Here is a 23,799-nt window from a genome sequence, read left to right as displayed (position 1 = left end):
AAAATGGCTGCCACACAAGGCAGTGCAAGCCACAAAATAGCTTCTACAACTTACCATCAGTCACACAGTAAAGCTTCTTGTATGAAGGTGGAAACAACTACCAAATCAACGCTATTAAAAATCTGCACAGCCAATTGGAAGCCTTGCTGGGCAAAAGCCCCACCCAGTTTCTAAAAACGCTTGGTGGACTCCAGGTCTTGGAAACATGTCTTGTAGCCCTTTACTACACAAATATACATATTACAGTTTGTAGTGAGATATTGTTAGTTCCTGCTGACCTGCAGAACTGCCTATCTGGCAGTTGTTTAATGGGCCTTTTAAATATATATAGGTCCTCACGTCCATGCTTTTTCTGCAGAAGAGAAAAGGAAAACAAGATGAGTTGGTTTTTATATATCACTTTTCACTGCCTGAAGGAGTATCAAATTAGCTTACAATGGCCTTCCCTTCCTCTTTCCACAATAGACACCCTGTGAGGGAGGTGAGGCTGAGAGAGTTCTGACAGGATTGCTTGACCAGTACAGCACTATCAGGGCTGTGACTAGCCCAAAGTCACCCAGCTGGCTGCATGTGGAAGAGAAGGGGAATCAAACCCCTCACCAGATTAGAAACTGCCAGATTAGAAGGTGCTGCCCTTAACCACTGCCCCAAGCAGTTGCCAGCCCCACCTCACTCTTCCACAGCAACCCACTGGGTCCTCAGCATTATGCAGTTAATAGGTTATTTTACTAGCTGAACTGATCATTCCAGCAGTTAGTCTGCAGCAGCAAGATTCAACTCCGGTGCCCCTTAAAGGCCAAGATTTCCAGGTCCTGGAAAATAAGCTCCTGGGGAGGCTTTAACTCTTGAACCTTGGTTATCATTGATCTTTTAAGGTGTCGCTGCACATGCTAAGATACACACCAAATCAGACTGAACTTTGCTTCTGCCACCGGAAGCTGATAGGGCAGAGCCCTCTAGTGTAAATAGCAATGGTGCTCCTAGCATCTTCTGCAGAGTATATATAAAATGGCGCCTATTCACATACGTATGCTCTGATGTCAGGGACATTCCGAGGAGGGAAGGAAGAACAGGCCTGTTAGGAACCATTTGGACAGCAATCAAGGATGAAGCATCCTCTTGCATCGTTTTAGGTGCTTTGGCTGAAATCCTGCATGACCTGGGTGCTTTGTGGTGGGTGGGTGTGTTTTCTTTTTAGGACAGTCATTACTTGGGTGTGTTCAGAGTGAACCAAGCACATCAACTCCTGCCAGAGGGCACTGCTGTGCTACTTTCTCAACTGCGGAAACAATCCAAGCAAGGAATGCTGACAATTCATCTCCTGGTTTTTTGCAAATATAAAGAGGGCCTTGCCTTTTTTACCAAAGGACTTGTGTGTTTTGGTGTATGCGAAGGCCTGGTTTGAATTGTTGTTGGCGTCTACGTATTCAGAAGGGTATCAGACGTTGTGGCTTTGTTCTCTTAGCCTTTGGGACATATTTGTATGTACAGTTGCCAACCTCCAGGTGGTGACTGGAGGCTTGCTGCTGCAACTAATCTCCAGGTGATATAGCTCACCTGGACAAAATGGCCCCTTTGGAAGGTGGACTTGCAGGGGTGATGAAATTGTAGCTCTCCAGATGTCTGTGGACTACAATTCCCATGTGCCCATGTCAGCATGCACTGGCAGATGCTCATGGGAATTGTAGTCCACAGACACCTGGAGATCTAGTTTGGCCACCCCTGCTCTGGAACTGGCAACTAGACCTACACTTGGCTTCACTAATGAAGGTCATTGTATAGCACATTCAAGTGCAAAGGTGTACTTATTTTTAAGCAAAGTTGGCAATGTTTGTCTCATTACCATGACAAACTACTTTGGGTTTTGTTTGTTATTGCTGAATCCAGTCTCATCAGTATTAAAGCTCTCTAGCTTGCTTGTGATTTTATATTCCAGGAATCCAGAAACAGGACACACATGTATACTCTCACGCACATTTTTTTCTTTTTTACTGTGAACAGTAATTAGGGTTGCCAGCTTCCTGGGGGGACCTGTGGGTCTCTGAATTACATAGCTCATCTCCAGATTAAAGAGATCCGTTCCCCTGGAGAAAATTGCTATTTTGGAGGGGGGACTCCATAGCATTCTACTCAGCTGAGGTTCCTCCCTGTCTCAAATCCTCCCTTCTCCTGGCTCCAGCCCCAAAGTCTCCAGGTCTTTCCCAACCCAAAGCTGGCAACCCTAGCGGTAACCCTCAAGGTGTGGCCGCTGAGGTTTTTCCCTGTTACAGATCGTTTGTATGTGCGGAGCTGCAGTGCTTTTGGGCCTCCTGATCTTTCTAGAAATTAAAAAACAGAGAAGGCTGGCATTCACAAATTTCCTTTGTCTATCGTCCGGTCACAGGAATCCATCCTGGGCCCTTTAAAAAACAAGTTCCTTAGGAAATGCATGCCTTAGCAATGAGGCAGCCGCATGCCTGTTGGCACGTATATGGTTTCTGCTGACGGGAGGCAGAGCTGGAAAGACGCAGTGGAAAATTCCACCCTGGCGTGAGCTTGAACAGAGCTGACTAGGCCGGGCTGTGCAGCTGTAAGGGGGGAGGGGAGGAGCAGGGCAGGGAGAAGACAGCTGCTCTGCCTGGGGAGGTGGTTGCGTGTCCAAACAGGTTTAGCACAACTATGTGCTTTGCAGGGATGGTGGTGGAAGAGCAAAGGTCAACTATGTGTACATAAGCCTCTCCCACAGACATAGCCTTTTTGTTTTGGATAACTGCCTCACTTGGAAGTTTTCAGGAATGTGGATTAGAAACCCTTACACATTTTAGACACAAAGTAGACATGGGAAGAATAAGGAAGCGGCCCCATTTAATCAGTGGCTGGAAGGGAAGCACACTGAACCAGGATGAAACCACCAAAAGCAACGCTCGTAGACGTTTCTTCTGATAGAATGAACCAGAACCCAGCCCACATCACACGGCTTGTACATTTAAATCATTTATTTCCTCCGCTTGTAGTCTGCCTTTCTTAGGGGGCTCAAGGAGGATTGCAAAATGCAGAACACAAGACTAATTTGGTTTGGTCCAGCTTGGTGTAGTGGTTAAGGGTGGCGGTTTCTCATCTGGAGAGCTGGCTTCGATTCCTTGCACCTCCACAGGCAGCCAGCTGGGTGACCTTGAGCTAATCATTGTTGAGCGATTCTGTCAGAGCTCTCTAAGTCCCACCTACCTCACAGGGTGATTGTTGTGGGGAGAGGAAGGGAAGGCAACTGTAAGTCACTTTGAGATTCCATCAGGTAGTGAAAGGGGGGTAAAAAAACCACATCTTTTTCTCACATATCACATCATTTTTATACTTTTGGAATCCGGTCATCCAGCAGTCTTGCAGGAGCATCACAGAAGTGAGGGGGGAGCTCCTTCAGAACAGTGGGTGCCTGAAGAAACTTCCCCAAAGTAACGACTGAGGTAACATGTGATGCTTTCAAATTTTCTCTCCCCCCATCAGGAGCTGAATAACAAACAGGCTATAGCCAGATGAGGCAAAGGGAGTAGGTATTGTTCCCTCTCAAAGAACATTTCATGGAGGCTTTTCACCCTTTTGGGGTGGGGGAGCAGTGTGCCAGGAGAGAGGCTCTCTCCCCAAATTATTTCCCTCCCAATTGGGGGGGAGTGCCCTCAAGTGACAGCTGACCCTATAGGGCAGGGGTAGTCAAACTGCGGTCCTCCAGATGTCCATGGACTACAATTCCCAGAAGCCCCTGCCAGCATTTGCTGGCAGGGGCTCCTGGGAATTGTAGTCCATGGACATCTGGAGGGCCGCAGTTTGACTACCCCTGCTATAAGGTTTTCAGGGCATGAGAAGCTCGGAGGGGCTTTGTCACTGCTTGCCTCCACACCCTTGGTGGTCTCCTGCCCAAATACTGTCCAGGCCTGACCTTATTTAGCTTCTGAGGCTAGTCTGGTCAGGGCAGTGAATTTACACATCCTTTTAAAAAATATGGGAAAAGGCAGAATTCTTTAATGTGTTTGGTCCCTGCTGGGGAGAGTTTACTGGTACCTGTTTGTATTCTTTCCACAGCAGGGATTCACCTCCCCTGCCCTTGAAGGCAGCAGAAATGGACACAAACCCAAACCCAATACAGAGGTGCCCTCCGTAAGGACAGTTTGGGATGGAGTATTACATTTCTAAGAGCTAACATGGCAACCTCTGAACACCCCCCCCCCATAATCTCCCAATCAATGTTGCCCCTTGTTCAGACATGAATGGACTGTGGGTCTTTACTAAAAAATTGTATATTTGTACTCTTCTCAGAAAGCTGAAGGAATCCCTGGCCCTAAAAACCAAGAGGAGCCCGGGCCTAGAGCCCTTCTGCCCTTGTTAGAAAGTATCTTGAGCTGGGCGATGAGAGAAGGGAGAGGAATTTGGGGGCAAGCGATGCAGCTCTGTAAAAGTGGAGCAGGAAGGGGGAGGAGCTGTCAAATGTTTTTCAGACACCTCCCTTCCAAGAGCCATTTCTTCAAAACAAACCAAGCTCCCACCCACAGCTCAGCGCTTTTGGTTCCAAACGCAATCTGCAGAAATCCCTCCGCTGTGCCCTTCCCCAGCCCTGCGTCTCCCTGGCCTGCTGAGTGTCAAATAAAATTCTGAAGCAAAATTAATGAATCTTTCCTCTCCCCCACATGCTCCACGCAGAAAACCCAATTCAATATGATGTATGCTGCTCCGGGGCTGGTGCACCCCATGCACAATAAGGAAGACATCCCACCCCCCATGTGCCCTCCCCAGTCTGTGGCACCACAAGCCAAGTGGACAAATGAATCAAGTTTTTCATTTTGTGCGTGGGAAAGGTACCCCCCCCCGGGACTGGCCACTAACTGTTTTATACCTCAATAAAATCAGAGTCCAGTAGCACCTTTAAGACCAACAAAGATTTATTCAGGGCGTGAGCGTGAGTTTTATACCTGAGGAGCGGGAGTGTCATGGTGGCCACTGTGCTAAGATCTGAAAGACTCGAGTTCAGATCACTATTCCGAAACAAAATTTGCCAGATGACCTTGGGCTAGTTACTTAGCCTAACCTCCCTACCTCACAGGGTTGGGTGAGGATTAAAGAAAAACCTGCCCTACTTAGAGGGAAGGTGGGATGGAAAATGTCCTCGATATAAATCGTGTTAGATGTGGAAATAATTGTTTGCGAGGAGAAATGAGAACAAGTTTTTAAAAGCTGCTGCTTCTTTTTTTTACTCGGAAAGGGACTTCTTTCCCCCCTCCCCCATTGCGCGGCTGCGGAGGAGCCGGGCGTGTGGCCTTCTGTTGGGAGGTGGTGCGACTCTTTGTGGACTATATAAAGGGAACGTGTTTGCAAAGCTGTCATTGCAGGCGAGAGGGGGTGGAGGCTGCTATGGTAACAAGTGCAGCAGTGCGGAGACACCCCTTGTGCCTTGGAAACGCATCGCTGGATGTGAAATGGGGAGGGGAGGGAGGGAGAGAGGTGGGGTTGGGTGGGAGATAAAGGTGAGTATGGGGAAGGGGGTTAAAAGGAAGTTAATCTCCAGGGTAGTAGGTTGTTTTTAGGATGGGATAGGGACTGGGCTTGTTCATAGCCGGGGAGGGCCTGTGGGGTCTGTGTGCAAAGTCTTGTTGCAGCTTTCTTTTTCAGATGGCAGCGAGCACATCCTAGCTTCGGCACCCCTCCATCCCCCAAGGATGGCTCCTCCTGAGTTCAGTTCTGGACTGAAAAGCAGCACCCGCCGCTCCCTTCTGCCAACTAGGTCAAAAATTTGTCTAACAACCATGATCACTGCAGTTGATGGGTAAGGGGGAGACAAAATCATCCATGCAAACCCGACCCATTTGTCGGGATGTCCCATGTCTTTCTATAGCTGGGCAGGGATTGTCCCTGTTCCCTAGGGGGGGACGGGGTGGGGATCGATGACCTGGCTATTTCTAGATTCTTCTTCCAGATAATTTCCCCTTATAAGCATAAAAGCAGACAGTCTTCTTGGAGTCTAATCTGGCAAGACCTTTAAAGAAACGGAAGCCTCTTGGCCAGTAGGAGACCGTCAGAGAATCTGGGGGGGAGAAAGAGGAGAGTGAACGGATCACGTAACGCAGCCTGTAAGCCACCACCCTAGAGAGATGACCAAGGGCCTTTGAAAGATCTCACAGCCTTTTCAGAAGAAAGCCTGCATCCACATCTTGATGCTTTTAGAAGCGCTCACATGAATCTGCGCACACGGGCGCACAGAGTGGTTTCCCTTAATTCTCACACTCTTTCCCAGGCAGCCCAAAAAGCTTATTATCAAGGTGTCCTGCAAAGCGACAGAGCTGTGGGGAGGGTTTGCTTCCTTTTCATACTCCATCCAACCTCTTCCGTGGTGTGTTTTGGGGGGGAGGAGGGGAGTGGGGGGGGTCATTCACTGGTGTAAGGCTCTTGATCTGCAATGCGGAAGTTATTTTGGAAAGAGGACTTTGCACGAGCCTTTAAAACAGCCACCAATAGACCTTCATTTCATGCAAATCTGGTAATTAGAAGAGCTGTTGCTGGACGATATCCTTCTTCTATAGACTTCAGTGGTTGCGTCCGACTCACTGAGGTTGGCCGAAACCCGGAGCAGAAGGAACTTTGGACCCTGTTGCCTCTCTCTTGCCGAGGGTTATTTCTGGCTGGCTGCTGAAGGGCTGTGTTAGACTGCATTGGCGAACTATGAAATGCTGCTCTATAAGATCTTACCTGCCGTGTTGTTATGGATGGGAAAGAAGCTAGCCCAAAGAGCTATTCTCAGCCGGTCTACTCTCAAGGAAAGGGTTGTTAGGGCCGCACTGTAAATTATTTATTGTACAGGAAATAAAAGGGGTGTGTGTGTCTTTCTTCCCAGATAAGCCCACTGCTTGCTAGTTTAGGGTTGCCACCTCCAGGTGAGGACTGGAGAGCTTTAGAAATTACAACTGATCTTGTGTCTACATAAATTGCTTGCTTGCTTATTTATGTATTGATATATAACATTAATTCCACTTCTCATGAAGGAAATGGCTGCTTTGGAAGGTGGACTGCATGGCATTATACCCTGCTAAGGGCCCTTGCCTCTGTCAACCTGCTTTCCCAAGTTTCTCCCTCAAATTTCCAGGAGTTTCCAAACCCAGGGTTGGCAACCCTACGCTAGCTTGGCTGACGGGCATCTGAAGCTGGTATCTCCACCACTGCCCTGAGTGTACTCAGCAGCTTACAGGGTTTTCTGTGTGCAAAGTCAAACCGAAAGAGTCATTGTTTCTCTGCTATTAAGAAAGGTCTTAGTATCAAAGGCTAATTTGTCTTCACAAAAAAGGATATAGCCAAAGCCATGCTTTAAAAGGACTTGCCATTCCAGATAAAGCATCAAACGATAATTACTGGCATTCTATTCCTCATTGATCTGATAGTTGATAGATCAAAATATATTTGATAGCTGATAGATCAGAATTTTAAAAATTCAAACGCATTAAAGTGCTGTATTATATATTAAATTACCACACCAAAAATGCAAAAATACTGGGTTTTATCGTTCTTGAATGCATTTTTAATTGACGGTATCCTTTAAAAAAATCTACTGTGCTGTTTTGGTGCAAAGAACTTCGTTCTGAGGATGAGGGTGTGAAAAAGAAAAAGCTTTCCTGTTCTTGAAATGGTTTTTTAACTCCTGTTTCACATTTTAACTCCTGTTTCATACATTTTTCACATGATAAAAGTTTACTTGTTAGTAATTCTGTGGGTGGCAAGGGACAGGGAAGAGCTACAGGGTGAGTCTTCATGAAGCATCTTGATTGAGTTAAATTTAGCAGCCTAAAAATACAGGTTGGGGGGCATTTAAGGTGTGGTCCATTCTAAAGGTATGAGCAAAGCTACACTTCTGCCTCCCATCGCTCATTCAGAAATACACACAGCATTTCTAGAGGGTGAGTATGGCAGGATTACTAAAACATGACATCAAATCAGTTCTATTTCAGAAAATAGCTTTGAATTGCAAGTACTTGAGTTTTGGGGAGGATGCTGCATTTTATATTGTGTGACTCGTTTTGTTAACTACAGACTGTGTGGAAATATTTAAAGAGAATCTTCTGTGTATCAGCGGGGTTAAACAAACACACTATTAGCCTGCTTGAATCAAACTCCCTCTGGGCAGCATTTTAAAATGTTAGAATGAGGCAGTGGTCTCCTCCCTTGTGATGGAATTGCTCAGTAATCAGGAGCTTCCTACAAAATTACTTTGCACCCCCAATTCTCTGATCTAAGTCCCATTGATTAATGGGGCTTCCTGGCATCCTACAGTGACCTGGCTTAACTTCTAATTGGCATCTTTCTTCCTTTTTCCCCAACTGCACCTAATTTTAAAGTTTTTTCACACAATCTACCGGTGCTAATAGGCTGATCTGTGGTTTATATGTTCCAACAATTACCAAAATGCTAAATATAATGAATTGGGACCAAGGCAGGATTTTGAACTGTGCTTTAAGTATTCCAGTGATCACCATATGCTGAGTTTGGGGCAAGGCAGGATTTCAGTTGGGTTCTCTAAAAGCATTCTATCCCTACTTACACCATGCAGTAGGATAACAGTATTAGCTACGCACGTAAGTTAAAAAAAAATTAACTTTTTCTTCCACAGCAAAAAACATGACAAACCTTGTATTGATTGTACATGTATTTGTTTTTTATTAAAATAAAGTTTCCCCCCCCACAACCTTTCATTTACTTAAATAATAAAACTCAACGTTTTTAATAGTGTTTGACTTGTTGCATGACCTTCTTACCCTTCCTCTCTTAAGTTTCAAAACAAGATAGGCTGTTGTAGTTAAGCTCTATATAAAACTATGGTTATAATCTGCAGCTAACTTTGAGAACAGATGCTTAATTAAGATACCTATTTAGGGGGGGTTTACATGTTGCTCTCAAAGCCATATGGAGTTTAATTTAGCGCTAGTACATCAATTATAAAAGTTTTTTAGGCTGGTTCGACATAACTGCTTTTAGATGCTGCTATAAATCAAACAAGAGTTCCAAAATACCATAAAGCCAATGTCAGCCTTGGTAACTGTCTTTAAATGTCATAGTGGCTAATTTGAGGGTGCTACATTTGAACAGCTGGGAATACTTTTTAACAAGGTTGGGTATTTTTGGCTTTCCTGCTGTCTGCGAAATGTCTCTGGTTCCAAATGGGCTTGTGACATCTTCATACCCATTTTTCCTCCAAGCATGAATGTTAATCATGCATAATTCCACAGTTGTTCTAGCAAGAGAGACAGGCTGACTCATTCATAAAGAGGTGTAAGAAATATTACTTGCAAAACCAAGAAGCGGTGTTAAAATTAGGTAGACCTTGGTCATTTTACTGGGGGTAAAAATACTTTGGCTGAAGGGTAAACTGTAAGATCTTGTGGCTGAGTAATATACTATTGGGATGTACATTCTGGTCATGAGTTAGTAGCTCTGACTCACAAAATGTCATGCTGGAACAGATGTTAGTCTTCAAAGTGCCTCTGGACTTGTCTTTCGTCCTGAGTTATCACGCCATTAAAATACCAATTTATTTAAGAGCAGGCCTCTGTTGTTTATTTGGTTCTGATAGGAAAGGAGGCAGCAGGTTCTGCCCAGAACTGGTCATTCAAGGTTATTGATCTTTAAGGGACCTGCTTTATTTTGCTATGTCAGGGTAATGGCTACCTTTTCAACACAAAATGCAAAACCAGGGAGAGGCCAAATCTTTGCAAGTATAACTAGAATGGAGGCCATGCAGAGTAACTTCTAAGATTTTTATTCAATACATTTTATTAAAACTTTGCTGGTCTTAAAGATGCCACTACACTCAAACTCTGTTCTGCTGCTTCAAATCAACATTGCTAACCACTTGAATGCTAGAAAGCCAGCCATCTTTGTGGAGGTCTTTCTGTTGCCTGTTCCTACAAACAGTTTGTGTCACCTTGCAAACATCTGTTAGCCACTGTGTAACTAAATTATGTAAACTACCATCCTAGCTCTGGTCTTTCTAACTGCCTGCAGACTTTTCTGCAAATGGAACAAATTCGTTTTCACTTTTTGTCTTTGCAGTTTGCAAAAAGATGGTTTCCTGGCTATTTGGGAGTTTTTTGCTCATCCAAGCTTTAGACATTCATAATTTGAGTTTACAGGACCAGGTCCCTGGAGCCCCGAAGAACAGTTTGAGAATGCAAGGGGAGAGGAAATCCCCTATGTATTATATGTTAAGTTTTATTCCAGGTAATATACCAAACAATGCTAAATAACTTTTTTTCATGCAACGTCTGTGGCAAAAATCGTTATTGCTCAACAATGGAAACAAACAGATCTACTTAAGGTAACAGCTTGGCTCAACAAACTGAGAATTATGCAATAGGGCCAAGATGACGCACTTAGTAAACGGAAGACTTTTGAAAGAATTTAAAAGCCATTTACAGTATTATTTAGATTATATAAATAAGCAGTCCTAAAAACTGAAAGTATAACTTTTTATTTTATTATTTATAGTAATGATGGTGGTAATAACAGAGAATAATATTCACTGGTTGGTTTTTATACTTTACTAATAATGGCTGTATATATGCAACTATGACACATAATTACCCCTTCCCTTTTTTCTCTATCCTCTCTATTTTTCAAAATAAAAAGAAATGGTTAACAAGTAAGAGAGAATGTTAGGAAAGGGGCAGTCCAATTTTCTGTTGTACTCCCCCCCCACCCCGATAAAGGATCCTTTTGGGGAATTTTGGCTACATCAACAGGAAAGAAAGCAAAAGACATTGGTGGTTGGCACACCTGGCTTCCAGGACAGGGTTCAAATCCCTGCAATGTCACTGCTTAAGTTCCTTCAACACCATCTGCAGCACCAATTTATGCTCTAAATGGCCTGTGTCCAGGGTACGTTAAGGGTCTCCTTGCCTACCTGCCATTATAAGCCCTTTCCTCAAATGACCACAAGCGACATCCATCTGTGATGGGACCCTCTGTCAGGAACCTCCTTCCCTACTTCGTGTTGCCTGCTTTATATCTTCAAGCCTCAGGGGAAGGGGGCATTTAAATTTCCCCACACAGCTGGCGCCCATAAAAGCTTTAGCTGTTCTGATTAATGATTTTAAAGCGCTGTTACTTTTTAATTGCTGCTATCACAATGGCCTGTCGCTTATAATTATGACTGTGATATTTGTTGGAATTGCTGTAATCTGTGTAATTTTATTGTGTGCTCTCTCTCTCTCTCTCTCTTTCTCTGTTCCAAAATTACAACCCGCTCTTTCTTCACACAGGCATCTCCCTCCTCTGTGTTCTGGGACCCTGTCACCTTCTCCAAGTTTGGGTTGGCAAACCATTGGAACACAGACACTTTTACGATTATTGTATTCATTTTATTCTGTTCTTACATCATTGAGAGGTAGGAGCCAATGTGATGTTAGATTTAAGGTGTTAGATTAGAATTTGGGAGACCTAACTAAAGAGAGAACAATAGAAGCCATGTTGGATCCAGCACAGGTTGTTTGTCATTTTAACCTTTAAAGCCCTGAGAAGTCTGGGACTGTCGTATCTGTGGTGCCACCTCTCCCATTACATCCCCCAAAGAACCCTTACATCTAGCAATCAATATCTGCTTAGGATCCCCAGACCCAGATAAATCAAACTGGCCTCAATCAGGGCCAGGACCTTTTTGCCCTTGACCCTGGCCTGGTGGAACACTCCACAAGGTGTGATCAGGGCCCTGTGGGTCCTTACACAGTTCCACAGGGTTTATAAAATGAAACTGTTCCATCAGGTCTATGGTTGAGTCCTCAGGGCACACCTGACTGCAGCTGGCCTCCCTGGCTGATTCCATCTAGTCACTTTATTATAGAGTTGATAGTCTTACACACTGCCCCCTCCTCTCTCCTCAGATAGAATGCAGAATGGGTCAAATAATGTTATATATATTTATGATATAATGTAGCTTTTATTAACCTTTTTACCGCAGAGAAACCCCTGAAACATTCTTCAGGCTTCAAGAAACCCCAGAAGTGGTACGATCGTGCAGAATATGGTTGGGAAGAATAGCTGTGGACACGCCCACCAAAGGCCCTTTCCGGCCCCCTCCGTGCCCATCATTGCTCTTTGGGAGGGGGTGGTTGACAGGACTATATCTGGTCATATCACCCAATTAATTGAAAATTATTTAACTCCCACCCATTCAGGAATCCTTTCCAGGACTGTTGAGAAACCCCAGGATTTCACAAAACCCTGGTTGAGAAAGCCTGATATAATTCAATGTATGTATATATAAATGTTATGGATTATTCAACTGTATATTTATGTTGTAAGCTTCCATGAGCCACTGGGGAAGGGAGGGCTAAAAATTAAAAAATAAATAACACTCTCTGTCACACACAAACCCTAACCCTTAGTTTTAACCTAACTTGGTAATCCCAGACAAGTCACTGTTTTGCTATAACCCAATTGACCAAGTTGTGATGGTTAAAATGATGGACAAAAGAACCATGTAAGATGCTCTGAGTTCCTTAGAGGAAGTGGAATGACAGTACAGTAGGAGTTCCAAGGGCACAGCTACTTTGGGCTTGGTTTCCTTAGGAAGAGAGGAGCTTGGAGACTTAATGGTATATTTGTACTATTTGTTTTGTTTGCAGATAAACCAGAAGAATGCTAGCATGTTGAAGTGGTGAGGATAAAATGGAGGAGATTGATGTCAGCCACTTTGGGTCCCCATTGGGATGAAAAGGCGGAACCTAAATACATATGTTTAAATCAATAAAAATCAGAGTCCAGTAGCACCTTTAAGACCAACAAAGATCTATTCAAAGCGTGTTACATTAGTAAACTGTGTCACAACATCCAAATTCATCCGTATGATAATTCAAATAATATGATTGGTTGTTTTAGCAAAGAATTATCATACGGCTGAATTTGGATGTTGTGACACAGTTTACTAATTTAACAGAATTAACTTTTGCTTCATATTCCCACTCTCATGGTGGTAGTTCATAGTCTGAGGAAGAGTACCTGCACTCAAAAGCTCAGGCCTTTAATAAATCTTTATTGGTCTTAAAGGTGCTACTGGACTCTGATTTTCAAAGAATCATAGAATAATAGAATTGGGAGGGACCTCATGGGTCATCTAGTCCAACCCCCGCACTATGCAGGACACTCACATCCCAATCGCTCATCTACTGTAACCTGCCACCCCTTTGCCTTCACAGAATCAGCCTCTCCGTCAGATGGCTATCTAGCTTCTGTTTACAAATTTCCAAAGATGGAGAACCCACCACCTCCTGAGGAAGCCTGTTCCACTGAGAAACCGCTCTAACTGTCAGGAACTTCTTCTGGATGTTTAGATGGAATTTCTGTTGAATTCATTTCATCCCATTGGTTCTGGTCCGTCCCTCTGGGACAAGAGAGAACAATTCTGTTCCATCCTCCATATGGCACCCTTTTAAATACTTGAAGATGGTTATCAGATCCCCTCTCAGTCGTTTCCTCTCTAAGCTAACAGACCAAGCTCCCCCAACCTTTCTTCATATGTCTTGGCCTCCAAGCCCCACACCATCTTTGTTGCCCTCCTCTGGACACGTTCCAGTTTGTCAACATCCCTTTTCAACTGGGGTGCCCAAAACTGAACACAGTATTCCAAGTGAGGCCGAACCAGAGCAGAGTAAAGCAGTACCATCACCTCCCGTGATCTGGACACTATACTCCGTTTGATACAGCCCAAAATCCCATTTGCCTTGTTAGCCACTGAGTCACACTGCTGACTCATGTTCAATGTATGGTCTACTAAGACTCCTAGATCTTTTTTGCACATGTTACTGCCAAGACAAGTCTCCCCCATCTTATATTGGTGTATTTGGTTTTTCCTATGTAAATGCAGAACTTTATATTTGTCCCTATTGAACTTAATTTTATTCAGTTAGCCCACTACTCGAGCCTATCAAGAGCATCCTGTATTCTGTTGCTGTCTTCAGTTGTGTTTGCTACCCTTCCCAGTTTAGTATCATCTGCAAATTTAATAAATATACCCTCTAATCCCTCATCCAAATCATTTATAAATATGTTGAACAACACAGGCCCCAGGATAGATCCCAGGGTGCTCCACTTGTCACTCTTTTCCAATAAGATGCTGAACCACTAACAAGTACCCTCTGGGTACGATTTGTCAACCAGTTACTGATCCACCTGACAGAATTAGGATTCACTTCGCATTTTACCAACTTGTGAACAAGAATATCATGTGGAACCTTATCAAAAGCTTTACTGAAATCCAGATAAACTATGTCCATGGCATTCCCCTGATCCAGCAAGGTAGTCACTTTCTCGAAAAAAAGAGATAAGGTTGGTCTGACATGACTTGTTCTTGCGATAATAATTGATAGAAATAATAATTTTGTTCTGCTACTTCAGACCAACATGGCTACCCACCTGAATCAATAAAAAAACATTCTTACAACGCTGCCACTTCACATCTGTTTCCAAGGGAGTGGGAGAGATCCTATATCCCAAGGAGTTTAATTTTTCAGGCAGTTCTCAGTGCCTGCATAATTTCTCTCTTCCTGGTCCTAAAATGCCAAACTTTTATTTCTTCATACCTGCCCCCCCACCAAGTCTGTTTATGTGTTGCTTTTTACAAGCTGCTGTGGATAAACCATTCAGGCACACCTCTCACCACTTCCTAAAACTGGCTCTCCTTGATGAAAATCTGTTACCATTTTGAGTTACTAGCCTAGGAATGGTTAGCCAGCAACTAACAACATCCTGATTGTTCTGAAGCAGCTTATTTGCCCTTTTTGCTGTAACCTTGAAGCAATTTTCAAGGTTGGCAGGCTTGAAGAAAAATATACTGTCCTTTTAATAGAGGTTTAACAGGATGTTATTTATCCCCATGCCACAAAAAGCTTCGACTGCCAGTTTCCACACAATAAACCTCTATCAAAGGGGCATAATATCTTTCTTCATGTATGTTGGCAATCCTCGGTGTCTTGACTACACCATTAAGGGGATGTTCCCCTTTAATCATGCCTGGTGCAAACCGTAATAAAATTTCTATTCTATTCTATTCTATTCACCTTTAATCTGGGGGCCTCCTGCTTTTCATGGTGGTGGCTGGCAGTTTGTTTTGGAAGCAGTCATCTAGATTTTCTGCGGAACTAATTATAGCTGTTCCATACTTAGGGCTGTCCAAGGGCCTAGATAAAAATGCCCAGTCCCTTTAACAGAGGTTTGCATGTGCTGAAATGAGCAGCTGAAGGTTTTTTATGCTATGGAAGTAAATAAAGGTACAGGATTATTTTTATCTCCAGACCTGGGAACATCCCTATCCAGACTACATGCCCCATGTAGAAGCAATTATTCTCTTCCACAGGTGTGAGGGAGAGACAACAGTAAGTAGCTTTGATAGCCCAACGGCCTAGTTAGGGTTCTTATGCCCAGCCCCAATTAATCACACTGAGAGAAAAAAACATTTTAAAACTTTTACTGCAGAAGAAATATAGATACAGAGGAGTTCTCAAACCTGCGCAGAGAACAATAGGATTACATAGTGTTAAATACCCTGTTCTTGGAGGTTGGGAAAGATGATGCCCTGGGGTCTCTACCTTCCCACTCCACCTCCCGGAACAGACCACTCTATAGCCGTTATACCGGCCCAACAGGAACTGCTGACACGTCCAGAAAGCTGCTTCCATGCTTCCCCCCCCCTCCAATTGTTTTCATAAACAGTAGTGACACACTCTTCTTCCATTACTCTAGCTTTGATGAAGATTATCTCAGCTATGAAATAAACTTTGGTTTTGTGAGAGCGCTTATCAAAAACTACATTCCAGAGAGGAATAGGCTGCTTTCTCTGCCTGGTAAGAACCAAACACTTGGACCAGGATGTAGAATTAAAGCCAATCCCTAATAACTATGATCAGTCAGAAGGTTGCAATCATTTTCTTTACCCCCAGGCCATCAGCTTCTGAAGAGTAATTTTTCTTCTATTCCTGGGCATCTTACATAGCATTCAGTTAACCAACAAAATTCACACCATATTGTTACTGTGGGGGCGTGCCAAGCTTTTGTTAACACTGTATAGCATTATGAAATCGGCCCTTTCCATGCCAAAGATGATATGCTGAACGGTTAACTGCCAGTCTGATTTCCTACCTCTCTGCTTGTAAATGTCACCAGTGTCTTGTTTATCAAGAATATGCATGTCTCCACCCCACCATCTGGGCCAATAGAAGAGAGGATCTTGTGGGTGCAGCCAATGTTCCCTATATTTCCCCCTTACTAAGCAAAGCAATTCACATTCTGAGCAGAATGCAGCTGCTGTAATCTTAAAATGGGCAATGGACAGTACAAGACCCTGCATGGCTCCAAATTGCTCCTGAGTGGATCTTCCTGTGTTAATGAACTGCCACTCACACATACAGCAGGTGGGGGCTCATGGGAATTGTAGTCCATTGACATCAGGAGGGCCGCAGTTTGACTACCGCTGGCTTAGAGGGAACACAGCGCTCTCTCTCTCTCTCTCTCTCTCTCTCTCTCTCTCTCTCTCTGCATTTACAAGGCATGGGAGTAACTGGACATACAAGAAAACATAAAGGGACACACACACAATCTAAGACTGTAGGATGGGACTTAGAGATAGGATTCTGAATTGGATTTTTTTTCTTTTGTCACCAATGGGTGGTCGATATTATGGCAGCAGTGTTAGATGCAAATAACCTAGATCCAGTCACCTGCATTTCAAGTTTAAAAGGATCAGGTGAAAAATATTGGTTAAGGCTGCACTTTCAGTTTAAGTACTTTAGTTTAATGCCCAATTTACTCACTAATTCCCATTGCTCTAAATTCTTCCGATTAATTCTTCATAAAATAAATACCTTTGGCATTGATATTTACTGGCTAACTTGAGGGAAATTTACATACTTCAGACAATTCAGAGAAGAAAACGCTGGAGTCAACCAGATCTGCTCACCTTCCTTTTTGGGTCAGTGGCCCAGTATTTTCTTGATGTACTCAGTTCTCTCCATTGTCGAGCATTCGTGCTGCCTAGAATAAATGGAACATACTGTTCTATGTTGTTTGTTGTTATCACTTTATTATTGTAAAAATAAGTTACCTGCATTGTTTCTGTTTTATGTGAACCACTCTGAGCCTTCAGGTAGAGTGGCATAGAAAAATATAAATAAATACATTTTCCATCAGTGGTATTGTTTGGGAGAGACCAAAACATTCCTGATGATCAAAGGCTGTGTGATTATCATCTTGGCAAACCTGGATCCATTTTACATATACCTCTTCTTGTCCATTATTTTCTAAACAATGTTCGTTGTTGTTAGGCTCCCTTTTGGAGACTAATAAATCATCTGCTCATGATATCAAGAAGCTATTTGCGGACACACCTCCTGAAGTAATGGAACAGGTAGCGGAATTTTTAGCTGTTGTACTCTGAGAAAGGGCACAAGCTCGAAATATTAAGAAACTGGGTGCCTTGTATCTTAATGGCAAGTGAGAGGATATTCTGAATTTTTAGGGCATGCTTTCTCAATCAGGGTTTTGTGAAACCCTGGGGTTTCTTGACAGCCCTGGAAGGGTTTCCTGAATGGGTGAGAGTTAATTATTTTAATCTAACATTTATTGTGATATGACTATATACAGTCATGTCGACCTGCCTCCTGGCCTCCCAAAATGGCCAACGATGGGCTTTCATGTGTATGCACATTTCCTCAGACAATGGAACAAGAATCATAAGAATACCAAAGGACTGATTTGTTATTCTAGCAAGGAATAATCTGGTCCCATGCAGCATATTTGTGGATGCCTTTGTTATACTGTTTACTGATCTACTCTCTCCTTACTCTTATGATCCTGATTCCATTGTCCGAGAAAGAGTGCATGCACACGAAGGCTCACGACGATAATAAAATTTAGTTGGTCTTAAAGGTGCCACTAGATTCAAATTGTACTCTGTGGCAAGTTTTGGGGAAAACCAGAGAAAGCCCAGGGGAACCCCTAGAGGTGCACAAATGCACAATGCGGTGGGAAAGCATTGTGAAACCACTTCCCAAAAGCATTGAACATGAAGTAGGTAACCCATGTAGATCTCAAAGCCATCATAGTTTGCTGTCATGCAACTAGAAGCTGTGATTTGATTCCTTCCTTGATCCCATTAATAAACTGATTGCAAATAAGAGAACAAGCCACACAATGTTATTCTGATGTAACAGCAAAGTAAGTTTACCTTGAAAGCAGAAGGGATTAATGTCCAGGCCAGGGCTTGCAATGGGAAGGGAGCTTGTAAGCCTGAAGGGCATAGTACACGTGGAGGGAAAATGTGAACCACGAGATTAAAAGGTCATGAGATCTTATTATTTTTATCTGGCAATTGGTGGAGCAGGTTGTCCTCCCAGCCAACATGCTGCTGTAGGTGCTGCTGGATTTTTTGCCTTGTTTATAATATGTTTCCACTGTGGGCGATGGGTGGCAGTAGATTTGGCCATGTGGATAGTCAATCGCTGGTTTGTCAGGTCTTCCTTGATCTGTTTAAGCCATGCTTTCTTTGACGCCTGCCGTTGGATGTTCCAGTCAGTTGGTAATTCTCGCCACAGGAGTTCATGAGGCAGTCTGCTGGTGTTCATTCTGCAGACATGGCCAACCCACTGCATTCTGTCCTTTCGGATTTGTTTTTTAATTTGCAGCTGGTTATCACATTTTGTCCGAACTGGGTCCTTTTGATTATGATCACACAGAGAGACACCAAGAATCTGCCGCAGGCATTGCATTTGGAAGGTCTTGAGTTTATGTCAGGTTTTAGTAGAGTCCAGGTTTCTTATCCATATAGGAGGACTGGCAGGATTAGTGTCCGGAAGAGATGAACTTTGGTCTTGATAAAGATGTTTTTCTTCTTCCAGAGGCACCATTTGAGTGTGGGAAATGCTGATATTGCTTGGCCACTCCTATTGTGGGCTTAAGTGGTAGATGACACTTTCTTTTCTTGCACCAATAAGCCTAAGTATTTAAATTCTTTGACTTGCTCAATTTGGGCCCCATTGAAGTATATATTTACCGATGATCCATCTGTGGTTATGACTTTGGTTTTGTCCACATTTATTTTTAAACCGTAAGACTGGGCAAAGAGGATGTCACTATCTTCTGCATCTATATTAGCTAATATGCCACTATCTGCAAACATTACATCTGTCAGGAAGTTGTTTTGGTCATACTGAACCCCATATCTATTCTTGCATGCTTTTCTCATAATGGCATCAACTACGATGTTAAAAATTAGGGGAGAGGCCACATCTCCTTGGTGCACTCCAGTCTGGATGGTGAACTCTGATAGGTCATTGCAAATTTGCACTTGGCTTGTTGAACCATCATACGCTGTTCGGAGGAGTGTGATTATTTTGGGGGCACATTTTCAGTTTCGAGTACCTTCCATAGAGAAGGCCAGTGGATGCAGTCAGAAGCGGAAGGTCATGAGACAGAGGTGTTCTGTCACAATGTGTTGCTATCATCAGGTGTGACGCCCTCTGTTAATTACCTTTCCCTCATGCTCTTCAGGTACATGTGTAAACAATGCAACAATGAATCACCCACATGGTTTCAGTGTCCGTAGACTCATACCACTGACAGTCTCCTCTGAAGAATGTCTCAGAGGATGTGCCTCCTTTGGACATTCTTGGCTAATAATATCATGACGCCTAGATTTTATTAGGGGGCAGTCCCTGTAGGATGCAGGCTGTCTTCTCTTCCCAGTTTACACTAAGGGTCTGACTACATGCTGTGTTATATGTGTGACTGCCACAGGCACTTTTAGTCAGACATCAAATGTAAGTGCCCCATTAGGAAATCTTAAGCATGTGACACTATAATTTGAATCAGAACTATAACATGTGACGAACTTCTGCCTTGCTCCTCCTGCTGTTCTCCTAACTCAGGGGTAGTCAAACTGCGGCTCCTGAGTTAGGAGAAATGCTGGCAGGGGCTCATGGGAATTGTAGTACATGGACATCTGGAGGGCTGCAGTTTGACTACCCCTGTCCTAACTTACAATGGCTCTGGTAGCACTATTTGCTTCATTGGTGGCTGTACATGGAGTTCAGTGGAAGAAAAGGACCATTTAATTATTATGTGTTGCCCCTGGAAAACAGCATGAAATATTCTGCTTCTCCGCTCAGCAGAAACATGCTGACCGAGCTAGTCCTTGATGTTATTAACTTTCACCAAACTGAGCAGGAGACAAGGATACTCCCTACAACACTGCTGATGGGAAGGACTTCTGAGTCACAGGCTGCATGAAGAGGACAGACGCAAGGTCTGCCTTGTGGAACGGAGCCATTTTGGGCGGAATGACTCATTCCCTTCTGTGGAAGTTGCCTTCAGATCTGACAGAGAAAAGGGTTGCTTCCTCTCTTCTGCTGCCCTCGTTTGCTGTCATTGCTGTTTGGCAATGCAGAACTTTGCACCCATCCCTTCCTTCATTGACGTCGGTCTCTGAAAATAAATCGCCAAAGCCACTCCCAAAGCTGGTCTCCTCAGCTACTTTGGAAAGATTTTGAGAGGGTTACACTATCAAAATGTACCTGAGACTTATTTAATTAAGTTATTATGCCATGCCTTTCTGGTTTACATATAAGTCTGAATACATAGGTTTTATTGTCTGCCACCAGCACCTGGGATTTTGATGTGGTCAGCCATGAGTTATTGGGATTCAGGGGCCAGTCTTCCAGTAGTTACGCTCCTTTCTACAGAACCGGACATATAAGGTGGCTGTAGGGGAGGAGTTGTTGCACCCCTATCAACTCCCTTGTGGGGTTCCACAGGAGGCGATACTCTCACCTACTTTGTTTAACATCTTGATGCACCCTATGGCCCAGCTGGTCTGGAGCTATGGGCTGGATTGACAGCAATGTGCGGATGACACCCAGCTCTATCTCCTGATGGACAACCACCTGGATTCCCCCCCCCCCCAGATACATTTGCCAGTTGTTAGGAAGCCATAGCTGGGTGGTTAGAGCAGAGTTGCCATAAACTAACCCCCCCCCCCAAGACAGAGATCCTGCGGTAAAGCAGAAAAGTGGCAGATCAGGAAGCACGCCTGTCCACGTTGGCTGGGGTGCAACAATTTCTCGCCCTTGGCCAGGAATCTGAGCATGATCTTGGATGCTTCCCTATCAATGGAGGCCCAGGTCACAGCAGTAGCCCGCATGGTGTTCTGTCACCTTCACCAGCGCCCTACCTGTCCTTGGACTGCTTGGCTACAGTAATTCATACAATGGCCACCTCCGGATTAGATTTCTGTAACTCACTCTATGCAGGCCTACCCTTGTTCTTGATCCAGAAATTGCAACTGGTGCAGAATGCAGCTGCTAGGGTCCTCACAGGCACACCTTGGAAGGCCCATATCCAACCAGTGCTGAGGCAGCTGCATTGGATGCCAGTTGTGGTGCGGGTCAGGTTCAAGGTTTTGGTATTAACCTTTAAGGCCATCCACAGCTTGGGCCCCACTTATCTGAGGGACTGTTTGCCTTGTTATACCCCCAACAAGGCTATTTGCATTGTGAGTGCTAATCTGCTGGGGATCCTGGGATCCAGAGAAGTTTGCCTTGCCTAAACTAGGGTCAGGTTTGCTTCTAGCCCCGACCTGATGGAAGGAACTCCTGGGTGAGCTGAGGGCCCTGAGGGAGCTGGTACAATTCTACAGGGCCTGCAAGACAAAGCTCTTCCACCAGATCTTTGGCTGAGGCTATAGCAAGTAAGATCAGAGGCCCCGCCTCTGGCTGGGCTAGTCCAACAGACTATGCCAGTCCATCAGGCGAGTCGCCACGCCTTCCCTATGACAGCTGGCAGGCTGCCAGACTGAGGTGGAAGGAGGATTATTATTCACCGCCAATCTTGTGGTTTTGGTATGCTGGATTTTAATTTAGGCTTTAGCAGGCATTTTGTCTGAAATTTGTTAGGAGTGCTGACCTCTAATCTGGCAAGCCGGGTTCAATTCCACACTCCCCTACATGCAACCAGCTGGGTGACCTTGGGCTCGCCACAGCACTGATAAAGCTGTTCTGACCGAGTAGTGATATCAGGGCTCTCTCAGCCTCACCCACCCCACAGGGTGTCTGTTGTGGGGAGAGGAAAGGGAAGGCGACTGTAAGCCGCTTTGAGCCTCCTTCAGGTAGAGAAAAGCGGCACATAAGAACCAACTCTTCTTCTAAACAATACCACAGAATCAATCAGAATTCTAAATACAGGACTACAGTAAAACATATGAAAATTATATAGTAAGACTCTACCTTCAGCAAGCTAAGCACACAGTAGTATACATCACAGGCCTTGATGAATTCCCTGAATAACTGTGATTAATTTACTCTATCGCCTGTTTAATGATAGAATTTGTGCTCCTGTGTTTGGGAGATTTATGCAGATTTAATGTTGATTTGTCCCTTGTTGTTTCTCTTTTCCCTTATTTTTCCCTTGCAGTTATTTGTACAATTTTCTAAAGGGCAGCAAAGGTTAAAGAAAAACATCAAAATAATGTACTTATTAGGAGACATGCTACCTTGCTATTTAAAATGACCTGGTCTACTTAACTAAAAATAAATTTACCAGTATGTTACCAAAATAGACTTTTCTCCTGAATATTAGATGGAGAAATCAGTGTATTCAAGGAGACTACTGAGTAAGAGTGGAACAAGTAAGATCTCCACCTATGTATATGAGGGTGTAATCCCTGTCAGAAAACTTGGACAGAGACAGAATTTGAAATGAAACAAGCCCTAACATACTTTCACATAATTTAAAGTAACACAAGCATAGAAGAGGAAAGTAAAGGGTTTAGATGATGTGATAAAGAATATAATAGTTTGGGTTGGGAAAAGATTAGCGTTCGTTGTGTCTGTATAAAGCTTAGGTTGTTTGTGTGTGGTTTTAAGCAAGGGGGTTGAGCATACTAAGCTTCCCTGGCCTGTGACTTAATCCCCCCCCCCCAAGTCTGTCTCCCTCAGAGTGTCAGCTGGCCACAGGGAATAAAAACGTCCATTTTATTTATTTATTTATTTATTTTATTATATTTATATACCGCCCTCCCTGAGGGCTCAGGGTGGTTTACAGAAAACAGGAAAAGATACAGATAACATATGGTAACAGGTGATAACAGTAATAATATTATAACAATAACTTAACAAGATCATAACAATAATATTATAAAATAGAAATTGCAAGAGCCTCAGCTCAACTCTTACTGGGACCCAGTGGGTAAAGCTGATTAATGTCAGTCGTAGTATGTGGGGGGGACTTGAGGGCCAATTGGAAGCAGTGGTTTGAGTCAACCTCAACCAAATGCCTGGCGGAGGAGCTCCCTTTTGCAGGCCCTGTAGAAATGTTTAGGGTCTTTCTTTAATTTAAGGTGACCAGATTTCAACATTGGTAAAGTGGGAGCCCATTGGCCGGGTTGGGGGGGGGGGGGTTCTTGATTAAAATGTGGTCTATATGGAGCAACAAAAATTTTAATAAAATGCATAGAACGCAAAAATAGTATTGTAATATATATATTTTTTAAATTTCAACATAGATACAATTTGCCAGGTGTCCCCAGATATCCCTCCAAAAGTGGGACAATCTGGTCACCTTACTTTAATTAATGATTATTAGGAAGAAATAGGTACTTGAAGCTTTCATAACATGGTTCTTATTAAAATCAACTGATAAATGCTGCAGACCAAACGAATGTTAAACAAACAGCAAACTGGACCTGTTGCAAAGGTTGAGAACCCTATAAAGTGCTTTTCTCCTGTGCCAAGCTTGCTTTCATCCTCTTAATTCTGC

The sequence above is a fragment of the Paroedura picta genome, chromosome 1 (genome assembly GCF_049243985.1).
Source record: "Paroedura picta isolate Pp20150507F chromosome 1, Ppicta_v3.0, whole genome shotgun sequence".
Lineage (NCBI taxonomy): Eukaryota > Metazoa > Chordata > Lepidosauria > Squamata > Gekkonidae > Paroedura > Paroedura picta.
Note: the sequence above shows the minus strand (reverse complement) of the source record.